A 9,006-nucleotide genomic window follows, 5' to 3' on the forward strand; every position below is an offset into this window, starting at 1 on the left:
TATGCTGATTACCTAGCCATCCTGCTTGGAGGAGGTAACAACACCTTTGGCCAGAGCAGACATTGTTTCTGCCCTCAGCGAGTGTAGGCTCTCATCGGCAGGGGGTCAGAAACCGGTCTGTTGTGGCAGGCTGGTCTGCACCAGTCAACCGGCACACTAGAGACTGGTACTTTTTCAGGGGGCACCTCTAAGGTGCTCTCTTGGTGCATGTATTAATAAATCCAACACTATAATCAGGGTGGGTTTATTAATACAATGGGTTTGATATCAAACACTATAGCTTTCAGTGAAGCCATCATGTAGCTGGGGAACCCATTTTTATTAGTGTCCAGCACATGTACTTAAAATGGCTTCCTTGTTCTCTTGTGATATTTAAGAATTGACTTAGACTTCACAGGGGCATATTTGCTCATGCAGATATGTCCACACAGGTAGTATACTGCATCCTGCTGTAGGGATGTAAGGCCTGCTGTAGGGGTGGCTTACCTATACAGAATGCAGTGTCTGCAGGCATGGCACACAGGGACGTGTATCATGTCATGTTTTCACTTTTATCTGCATCGAGACACACAGCCTTCAATGGCAGTCTGCATGAGTTAGATGAGGGGTCCCTTAGAGTAGCATAATACATGCTGCTGCCCTTACGGACCCTCTCTAGTACCCATGCTACAGTTTTAGGGAAAGAGATCTGGCACTAGGGACATGGTTAGCAGGAACGCAGTGCAATTCTGTCAAAATTGCATCAAATACTAGGCAAACAGTGGGAGTGACCATGATAAAAAGTGGCACTTTCCTACACAGTCAATGTGTTACATGCATGCATCATGGAGCAGCACCATCTATTGCTGAATGTAAGTGCCAGAGCTCAATGTTGGCACAAATGAATTACAGCTGCTAACAGAAAGAATACATTCCCGTCAAGTTTGCACTAAACAAAATCTGTAAAAAAACAGTTCTGATATCCACGACGAGATCCTTACTTATATTGGCCACTGTCTTCTGCTTGACTTTGCTACAATAAACCAGGAGGTTCAGGCTCAAGTCCATCACTCTTCCAAAGTGTAAACACGAAGTACTGAATACATGTGTTCCCTCTGCTCTCCTCCTACTATTTGCCTTCTAAATAGAGTTCTGTTAAGGCTTCCCTGGGCCATTGAATAAGCTCCCAGAAAGCAATCCTTTGTATGCCTTTGTACTTTGTAAGTAACACATTCCCTCTACCATGATGTCAATGCTGTAGTTTGTACCTGCAGGTCGAAGAAAATCTTGTCGGGCCGGCACATGCACAGCACGACGTGTCTAAATTCCATCTCCCTCCCACCATAGTAAAAAAAACACAGATTTAGCTCACTTTATCCCCGAACATCAATTAGTCATTTCGTCTCATCTGCTCATTGTTTCTTCTCTTCTTGGTTCTCCGTCTGGGTAGGTGGGCGAAGAGCATCGCTCTATTTATCACCAGCCCCTGTGCTATTTAAAATGACAGAATCTATTCCCCACCACAAATAGCATCTGTTTACTAGGTGGATCCTGTCATTGATGCAGGAATATCTGCATCAAGATCTTTAATTTACTGAGCTATTTTAAATAAAACCGAAATCTGTATCCAACACGTTGCACAATCTGCTCTCAAGCAGGCATATTAACACTGTGTTATTTTATAATGCTTTAAACAGAGAAGTTACAGATATATACCCAGCAAGTTCAATAATCACCAGTCATCTTGCCCCATTATATCCGGAAACTTGCTAAATACACATGCATCTCTGAAATAGGTGCCTTGTTTTCTGAATCCAGGTCGTGCCAGTTCTTAGCAAAGGCAAAGAAACAAAGGGATGTTGAGAAGGTACCTTGCTATTTTCTGACCTGTGTCCCTTCCAAACAAATACAATCTGGAAACCAATGAAAGTATCGGAAAACAAGCCTCTGAGTGACAGGCTTGTGGGTAGTACTTGAGTGATCTGGGAAGGGGGGAGTAGAGGACCAGGAGATACACTGGATCACCAGTAGGCCCAAGCCTACCATAAGGGCAAGAGTGTTCCAAGACTAAGAGAAAGAGGACTAGGACAAGGAAGATCTGCTGGGCCAAGGCTAAGGGGAACAGGGCCCAGATGAGCAATGGAACTAGGACCAAGGCAGCCAACACCAAGGATTGACTGGCACATGCGCAGCATGACATGTCTAAATTCCATCTCCGTCCCACTAATGGACTGACAATAGGAGAATTTCAACTAAAGCAGCCAAAAGGAGTTAAGGGAACAAGAATTGGATCAGGCCTAGGAGGGAGCAGGATCAAAAGGCCAGAGAATAGTGCAACGATCTGAAGGAAGACCACGACCTGGAAGCTCCAGACGGTGGGACCAGGGCCAGGAGGACCAGGACAATGAGGACCAGGTGTACAAGCAACATAGCAAAAGGAGGACTAGAAGTAAGAGGACTTGGAAAAGCAAGAAGGGCAGAAATACAACCTCTGTAAAGGACATTGTGAGGGTCAGGAACATGGCCATGGCAAAGAAAGCCAAATACCAATCAGATTGGGGAGGATCATGACCAAGAGGACTAGAAGCTCCAGGACCTTAGAAATATGGGGACACTGAGATAATTGTGAGGGGGACCATGAAAATCATGATCAGAAGAGCCAGGGTCCGTAGGACCAAGAAGACCAAGACTGGGAGGACCAGAGGGGCTAGAACAAAGAAACTTTTAAGACCAGGACCATATGTATCATGATTAGGGGAAACGGGAATACCAGCCAAAGGGCAACAGGGGTGTGGAATTTTATAAAATATCTACTTGCCCATGGGACAGGTTGCCTCTTAAATCTACATGTCCTGTAACAAAATGCACTTGTCTCTTTGGTGCCATTTAGTATGGGTACAAGTTATGGCAGCAATCTCATTATGTAAAGCTCTGATAATAGCCTCTCTGGTTATGCCAGGGCTCATACTATGGTAAGGTTTGAATATTAGCAATTCCCTTATTTTGCCACCTTCCTGCAGATCTGCATACTGGAATTGGAGGTAGCTGTAAGCAATAGTACCAGGGTTGGAAAGCCCTTTTGAGTCTGTGTAAACCTGCTAACTTCCATGTTTTAGGGTTTTTTACCAGCTCTTCTCTAATCTAAAGTGGATGGATGGAAAATAGACTTGTAAATGCTCAACAGATTTTCGCATGAGCAAATCTGCACATGCATATTTGCTAGTGCTAAAATGGAGTTCACAAATATTTTCTAGGAGTATGATTTCCAGGCCTACTTCTGTAAATTCATGTGACTTAGTAGTAAATCTGCACTAATGCAAGGGAATATACCATGGATGCACCTTTGTGACTTTTATTAAAAATTGGGCAACTTATTAGGACTGGTGCTAACCAAGACCTTTTGTTTATATTGAAAGTGTATCTCTCTTTCTCTATTGGCTGGCTTTACTGCGACAGCATTCTGATCTTTCACAGGAGGAATATCGGCACACAAAGGTTTGTTAACTGACAGGAAAAGCTGTCACAATGTGTGCTTTTTTTATACCCAAAAATATTTTTGTATTTTGCAAATATTTGTTATAATGCCGAGCCAGTGGTAGCTCCAACAACAATGAAGTTTTACATAAACCATGTCAAAACAAGACATGCATGGACAAGCCGAAAAGGCTGACCAGCAATGACAGACCTATTGGCTTTGCCAAATCATGTTTATTTTCATGTTTCCTATAATCTGGTTACACTGATTTTCGATTATGAATATTTTTAGGGAAATACTAGCATGTATCAGCACTTTTTACTAACTGATGCTTCAAATAAATGGTTCCTAAACTTTCACAGTAATTTAGCAATTTTTTTTTTCCTATTTGCATTTGTTTGTGAATATTTAATTTAATTTTGAAAGCCAAGAATCATTAATCAAATGCTCTGTAGATCCCCCTCCACATTGTGGGAAACATTCAAGGTGGTTATCCACGGTGCCTGCTTCACCAAACAGTGAGTACTGGTTTCAGGTAGGAAGATGGAGGATCTTAGTTAAGACTTGTCTGGCAAACTTTCTGTGTCACAGGAGCCCAGTACCACATCTGCGCCTAGCACAGGTCTAAAAAAATCAAAAAATTTTTACTAGACCTACAGGTCTAGTAACTTAAAAATCTATTTGATCTAATAGTAATTCCCTTAACCTCCGTGAGCAAATATAACAAGTTTACAAGATTTAAAGGGATTTTTATTGCTCATTCACTTTGTGAGCAATAGAGATGCCTTTAAATCTTGCTATCTTGTCACATTTGCTCTGCTTTTAGAGACAGAGGTCAAAAGTCACTTTGTCTTCCTACTCGTCAGAAAGGGTGAGTAGGACATAAAAATAGCTTGTCCTAATTGAATCTGGCTCACAAATGCGAGTGGGCGAGTTGTTTTTCGAACCCTGTAGCACAATACAAGAGATATACATTTTTTACAGATTTAAGTAAAAATACAGCCAAAAAGCACAAAGTGTCAATGATAGACTATGGAAATGGTAGGCCGAGACTTAGGCATGATTTGAGGCTGATGGAGTCCTGGTAGGACACAACATGTGGATTGGTCCTGATGAAAATCTTAAAGTCAGAAACTTCAAAACAGTCCTAACGCAGAACAGGACTTGGGGCCAGATGTACACACATTTGAAATACTGATTTGGAAATAATTGCAATCATGAGCTGGGTATTCCTAATGTATGAATTATTCTCAAATAGCTATTCCTTGTAGCTCGCAAATCGACCTACCTCATGAATATTAATAATGAACTTGCAATTTGCAACTAATTAGGAATCGCTGCCATCACATAGATGATGTCCTGCTGGGGGTCAGCAAACCACCATGACTGTGATTGCTTTTTAATAAAACAATCTTTTTTTTATTTAAATTCATCCTGTTTTCCTTAAAGGAAAAAGGCAATCGTTTAAAAAAAGAAAAATGTAAAGTTTCATTTTTTATGGGCAGGCAGTGGATTATGGGATTACTGCCTTCTCTGAAAAAATATTTGTTTAAACATTCTCAAAGGACCCCCTTCTCATCTGCAAATTAGTTACACCTACTTTAGAATTGGTGGTAAAGTTTTAACATTTTGTGACTGCAAAACATTAATACATACTAATGTGATTTGGTATTTGGAAGCTACTCTTTAAACAGGCCTCTTCCAAATAACGAAATTGTTATTCGGTAACAAGTTTTTGATGTGCATTTTGCCTTTTGTACATTAAAAAAAGCTTTTTTCCATTCGCAAATGGCCCAATTCTCCAAACAGGGCTGTTTGCGACCTCCAAAAACTTATTAACATCTGGCCCTTGCTTACCTTTTGAGAAGAAAAATCCTCCCTGAGCAGGCTGCAGCAAAAATTGTAGCCGCCTGTGTGGAACCCAAGATCAAATACTTGAAACAGGTTGGCCCCATTGAAGCTCTAGTGCTTTGTAGATTTATCACTGAAAAAGATTGAACTTCCAGTACAGAATGAGACCTAGTCATTTATTTGAGCAGGTTGAAGCTAAAATTCAATTTGACACCGTGGATCTGCTGGTTCCATAGTTTTTTCCACAGGCCCCCAGGAAACTATGCAGGAAAAGATTTTCAAAATTTCAAAACTTTTCCCTGGTATGCAATCACAGGGGTACCCTTCTAAAGCCCTGATGACTTTTATTACTAGAACCAAAGAAGCTTAGTTGCAGGTAAGTACAGTTTTCAAAACTGGCAATACTCTTCAATGCAGTAATTGAAAACTTAGTTCAAGGGTTCAGTTCAGCAAGTTATATACAGTTTTTAGAATAGCAATACTGTGCAGATCAAGAAATCCAACACTTGGGGGCACAGGCATCAAGGTAGGCTTTTGCGAATCCTTAATTACGATTATTAAGGAATCGCAATTAAGGAATCACAAAAGCCTATGCATGTAGGAATCGCTTAAAAAAAATAGCGATTCCTAAACATTCCTTAATTGCGACTCGCAAATTGTGAGTCACAATTAAGGAATGACTTCCCATTCATATGAATGGGGATTGCAAGCTCAAAAGGACCAGTGTAACCAGGAACTTTGAAAAATGCACTTTAGTGTATTTTTCAAGGTTTTTTCAAACTACCATCAAGTTCAAATTGATGCTAATTTACGAGCCCTATTTCCAAAATCGCTATTTGCGATTTAATCATGCATTGCATTTAGGGAATCGCAATTTGCGATACCCTAAATGGAATCACAATTAAGTAATCGCTATTTTTGCAATTTCTCCAATTGCGATTTATGCATTTGGGAAGATGCATCCCAAATGCAAAAAAAATGGTCGCAAAGGGGCAGATTCTGTGAATCTGCCCGTTTGTGACCAGTTTTTTGGTTGATGCATTTGTCCCTTAGTGCAGTATCTCAAATGTTATCCTATGCAAGGAAAACAATAATGTGGTTTTGCAGGTAAGTACACAACATACAATTCTAGCCTTTGGGATTTAGGATCAGCAGAGGGAAAGGTACAGGTAAGCATAAAGACTGCAACAGCAGCAGCACAGGGGTGGCCAAGTGCAGACGTCAAAGCTGGAGTTAGGGCCCAATGTTAACCAATGCAGACAGGGTGTGCTTGAAGCCACATTGCTTGCACGTAAGTAAAGCCACTGCTGGATTCAAGCTTTGAATGTTTAGGCAAGCACAGGGCGGGCCACAAGGCAGCATCAAACCTACACCACCAGCGGGACAGGGGCAGCCTGGTGAAGGGTATAAACAAGTTATCGGGAGTTCAATGCAAGTCAATGGAGATACTCAGTTTTGGAAACAGGCTTCAAGCTTCGAACTGGAGGCTGCACAAAGAACACTAGCAACAGCAGAGATGAGTTGGGATGCTGTGGGTTGCAAGTAGGTCGAGCTCTCCAAGGCCCAGGGGCTTTTTGTGCAATTGTGTCCTCCGACGTCAGGTTTCTTTTACCGGAGCTGGTCGAGGTTGGAGGGAGCCTTCGGACTTGCGCTGCAGGTGTCGTCTTGAAGTCCATGACAGCTCATCCAACGCTGTATTTGGACTCAGTATTGCTAGGGAACATTTTCTGGACTGGTGGGCAACCTGGACTCAGGCCAGAGGTGTTGGGTGCAGAGTGGTCAGGGATCGGGATTCCAGAGGGCACCAGAGTCGTTTGTCTTGGATTCTTGGAGACAGGTCTACTGTCCTTCCAAGTTCTGGTCTTTTATGAAAGCAGGCAGTCCTCCCAGGAGTTTTCGAGGTCAATGGTTGCAGGATCTGTGAAGTTGCATGCTGACCGGCAGGGCTGAGGCCAAGTCAGTTGGTGTCTTCAGTCTTCTCTGCATGGCATCTTCTTCATCCTCTCTTCCTAGGTTGGCAGGAACTAAGGATTAAGTTTCTGGGGTCCCCCTAAATACTCAGTTTAGAGGCATTAATGGGACTGGAAGGTAGTAGCCAAAGGGCTACTTACCTTTAGGGTGACTAAAGCTTGCATCGCTTGAAGGTCCACTCCCTTTGGGGAGGCAGCATACCCCTAATCGTCCTATTGGCTGGAACTATATGGAGGATTTTCAAAGGAGGGGCTCACTTCAGCTCAGGACACCCACTAGGGGTGGTCCTGGCTGAGACCGGACACGCCTCTCCAGCTTACTAATTTTCCTGCCAACCTTGCTGCCAAAAGTAGGGCTTGGTGAGGGGGTGGGTATCTCCACTAAATGAAGAGACCGTGGCTAGCATAACAAAGGGCAGGAAGCCTTTGAGGAACACCACCCTTCGAAGCTGTTCCTGCATCTCCAACCAGAGCAGGCTTTGTTTCTGACCACAGGGAATCAGAAATATGTCTAGAAGTGACAGCCTGGTGCTGACTAGTCAGGCACATACTAGTGGTTTGGTAGGTTTTTAGGTGGCACCTCTGAGGTTCCCTATGGGTGCATCTAGTATTTAAATTTCAAAATCTTTATTCAACTTATTTAGGTCATAAAAGAATCCACAGAATAAATACATAATATAAATAAATAAAATCAATGAGATGCATATCTGACTGTGGGATACAATCTCTAAAATACCATTATGGACTAATACATTAAAATCAGTGCTATAGCAATAAGATTCTTCTCCCCACTCCTGTGACCCCACACCTACGTGTGGAGCCCATAAAAACACACTATCTCCTGCGTTTAACATTAGGAACTGCATACCACCTTTGTAGAGCATAGCAAGGGGGGCCAGCACAAGTTTTGGGGGTGCCGGCTCCCCCACCCCCAGCACTTACATGCGGCAAAGGCAGGGACTGCCACACGTGGCAAACTGTCTACATACGTCACTGAATAAAACCATGCGGATATAAAAAGTCTTTATAAAACCTAAATCATACTTGGTCATGTAGTTACAAAAAAATGTATGACAAAGAGAAAAACATCATACATTTACAGAGCCATTGTTTTTCTTGCCCCAATGGCCTACTCCAGAAAGGCACAGACACAGTGACAAATTTCAGGAGAGCTTAAAGACTTAAACACTATAGGTGAAAGAGAGCTACTATATACCTTTGGAACACTAACTTTCTTAGCAAGGGTTTTAAAAAAGTGCTTATGTGAGAAACTGCGCAAATCGCCCAAAAACGTCAAGTGCATTTATGTTTGAACAGATTGATTATCACACGTGCATGATGACACTATATTCTCCTTAAGGTCTGGCACACTTTTGGAACACAGGGACTAAAAAATTGTGCCCGCCCTGAAATGAAATAGAAGCGTGTAGGAGGTGTGAAGCACCTCCACCCAGAGCAGCCTATGTTCTGACCCACGAGAGTGCAAAGCTCCCACCTCAGGGAGTCAGAATCATGTCTAGTTGTGGCAGGCTGGTGCAGACCAGTTCGGCATACGCTAGTGATTTGGTAGATTTTCAGGGGGTACCTCTGAGGTGCCCTCTGAGTGCATTTATTAATGAATCTAACACTGACATCAGTGTGGGCTCATTAATCTGAGACATCTGGTACCAAATATCTTGGGATTCGGTGAAGCCATCATAGAGCTGTGGGACTTACTTTGACAATCTCCAA

The sequence above is a fragment of the Triturus cristatus genome, chromosome 2_1 (genome assembly GCF_964204655.1).
Source record: "Triturus cristatus chromosome 2_1, aTriCri1.1, whole genome shotgun sequence".
NCBI classification, from domain to species: domain Eukaryota; kingdom Metazoa; phylum Chordata; class Amphibia; order Caudata; family Salamandridae; genus Triturus; species Triturus cristatus.